At 42.3% G+C, this 2,616-nt stretch overlaps 1 pseudogene; it reads right to left on the bottom strand.

Moving 5' to 3' along the window:
• Positions 1 to 1,579: 1,579 nt before the first annotated feature.
• Positions 1,580 to 2,616, bottom strand: part of LOC100468517 — a 4,740-nt pseudogene continuing 3,703 nt past the window's right edge.

Below are 2,616 nucleotides of genomic sequence, written 5' to 3'. Positions count from 1 at the left end.
GGGTTACGGTTAGGGTTTGTACTTGGCATCCTGCAGCTCAGAGACCTCTCCAGAGAATAAAACCTCAGAGTTCTTTTGGGGTGAGAGTAAACATGGCAACCATCCACAAGCTGAGGTAAAGAGCGAATGTGGCACTCTAAATACTCTTTAACTGGGTATTCAATTGGTCCTTCTCTTTTTATCTCTATCTTCGCACCCACTTTTCAGAAATACTAATTCTTTTTTGTTGTTGTTGTTTTCACTCTCATTCCAGTTAGTTAACATACAGTGTAATACACACCTACTAAAACAACTAAATATATAGACTTACATATAGGGGCACCTGGGTGGCTCAGTCAGTTAAGCATCTGCATTTGGCTCAGGTCACGATCCCAGAATCCTGAGATGGAGCCCTGTGTCAGGCTCCCGGATCAGCAGGGAGTCTCTTTCTCCCTCTCCCTCTGCCCCTCTCCACTGCTCATGCTCTCTTTCTCTCTCCTTGTCTCTCTCAAATAAATAAAATCTTTAATATATGTATATAAGTACATATACATGTATACATACATGTATGTACATATACATGTATACATACATGTATATATGTCTATAAAACAAAACTTTTAAATTCATTGGAATTAGGCAAAAAGGGATAGTGATTTCTGACAATGAGCCCAGTGAAGGGTACCAAGGAGGGCACGTATTGCATGGAGCACTGGGTGTTATACACAAAGAATGAATCATGGAACACTACATCAAAAGCTAATGATGTACTGTATGGTGACTAACATATCATAATTTAAAAAAAAGAAAGAAAAAATAGAGCAAGCCCTACAATTGCTCCCAGCTTACATCCTAGAGAGAAATTGCAGGCCACAATGAACAGTGGGTGAGAAAGATTGTCTCCTTCTGTTAAGATGTACCTGGGAGACATGGAGGCTAAGGTGGCTAGAGCTTGTTCAACAGAATACTGGAGAGAGAGAAAGGTGGAGAGACCTCCTAAGCTCACATAGGGCTGGGTATAGTTCTTGCTCCCAAGAGTGAAAAATTTTATCATTCATAGTGCATTGGTTGAAATACTCAGAAGGTTTTTCCTTAGTAATGAAGAATTCTTGACCATAGATTAAACACTGCTCTCTCATCTCACCTAAAAAAACCTTAAAGCAAGACTCAAAAAGATCATACTGTTTCCAGCCCTGGGACCCTGGCAAGGATGCCCTGGACCACTAGAGTAGTCAAGAGATGTCGCTCACCTGAACTCAGGTGCAGGGAGCCAGGCGTACTCTTCCGGACAGAGGTAGGGGGACTCTACGGTAGTGGGGTGTCTGGCATGCTGTGGATCCCTCCATCCAACAGACCTGCCCTGTCAGACCACCCTGCAACTCTCAGCTGGTAATAATGATTCAGAGACTTCCCCAGCCCAGCCATGTTTTTTTCTCCTGAATTCCTCTGCCTCTCCACCTTCTCTCCTTTTGGTCCCTTTCCCCTGTAGCTGAACTCGAGATTCAGAACCCTGACTGCCAGTCTGCCTGGGGCTCTCTGGACTTGGTTTTGTACTTGATTTCTCTCATGGGCTCTGGCCATCACTTTCCCCAGGATGCTCTCAATGCCCCTCACTACTGAGGGTGTCCTGGCTGGTCTCCTCCCCTGGCTGCTGGTCATTCTGGCCAAATCCTTCATTCTCAACATAAAGGGGGAAATGTCTTGTTGATGTTGCAGAATCTTAAACCATTTCCAATTTTTATGAGAATGCAAACTGGCATACCACTTTTTGAATAAAATTTCAGATGTATTTATGAAATGTTCATCTATTCACACCCTTTCCACTCTAACCCAATGTCTATGTTAGTATGTATGTATTATTAGAAAACATTCATGTCTACCCAAGGATTCATACTCAAAGATGTTGTTTTCATCTTATGAATCATATGACAAAGGGAAAACAACCTATGTTTCCACCAGGAAAAAAAAATTATGTGATTAATTATGGTATATACAATCTTTAACATTCCAGGGAGTAGTTTCCACAGTGAGGTAGATCGATATGTGCTGTCATGGGAAGATCCTGCATCCATTTTATTAAGTGGACAAAAGCTAGCAGCAGATCAATACGCATAGTATTACCTGTTATGTTGAGTAAAAACAGTATATTCCTAGAGCAGACCTCTGAAAAACCCATAGTCATCTTTAACATAACATACACTAGGGGCGCCTGGGTGGCTCAGCTGGTTAAGCATCCAACTCTTGATTTCGGCTCAGGTCATGATGTCAGGGTCCTGAGAGACACTGAGAGTCTCTCTCCCTCCCCCTTTGCCCCTCTCTCCACTCACACACTCTTTCTCAAAGAAAGAAAAATCAATTAAAAAAATTAAAATAACACACGCTAGATTGTTAGTCATGGTGACTTCTGAGGAGGCGGCGGAATTGTGGAGGAACTTTGGAAAGGGGATATTGTGATTGATCTGAATTTTTAGAAGTTTTTTGCAAGAGAAAGATAATTATCCTATGGTTTCTCTCATCTATGGAACATAAGAACTAGAAAGATGGGTAGGAGAAGAAAGGAGGGGTTATCAGAAGGGGGAATGAAGCATGAGAGACTATGGACTCTGAGAAACAAACTGAGGGCCTCAGAGGGGAGGG

Source organism: Ailuropoda melanoleuca, chromosome X (genome assembly GCF_002007445.2).
Source record: "Ailuropoda melanoleuca isolate Jingjing chromosome X, ASM200744v2, whole genome shotgun sequence".
NCBI lineage: Eukaryota > Metazoa > Chordata > Mammalia > Carnivora > Ursidae > Ailuropoda > Ailuropoda melanoleuca.
The sequence above is the reverse complement of the archived record's forward strand: the minus strand, read 5'-3'. Positions and strand labels throughout refer to the sequence as shown.